A 348-nucleotide genomic window follows, 5' to 3' on the forward strand; every position below is an offset into this window, starting at 1 on the left:
GGGGGAGGAGGGGGAAGAGGGGGAGGAGAATGAGGAAGAGGAGGAGGAGAAGAGGGAGGAGGAAGAGGAGGGGGGAGAGGAAGGAGGGGGTCTTAAAGCACTCTACACCCCGCATTCCCCTTGGGATGCCATCCCTTCCTGGTAATGACGTTCATTTCTTGCACCTGCCCTGCCTGCCTGTGGCTGTTTGGAGGGGCCACTCAGGCTCTGCTCGAGCTCAGGAGACAAGAGAAGAGCGCCATCTTTGAGAGTGAGGCCTGGCAGGCACGTAGCACCTGAGATCTTCGTCCTTCACGCTTCATTCCCTCACCCACTTTCAGCCTGAGATGGGCAGGCCCACCCCCGCAA

This window comes from Carlito syrichta, unplaced genomic scaffold (genome assembly GCF_000164805.1).
Source record: "Carlito syrichta isolate Samal-C Ts95f unplaced genomic scaffold, Tarsius_syrichta-2.0.1 Scaffold130825, whole genome shotgun sequence".
Classification (NCBI taxonomy): Eukaryota; Metazoa; Chordata; class Mammalia; order Primates; family Tarsiidae; genus Carlito; species Carlito syrichta.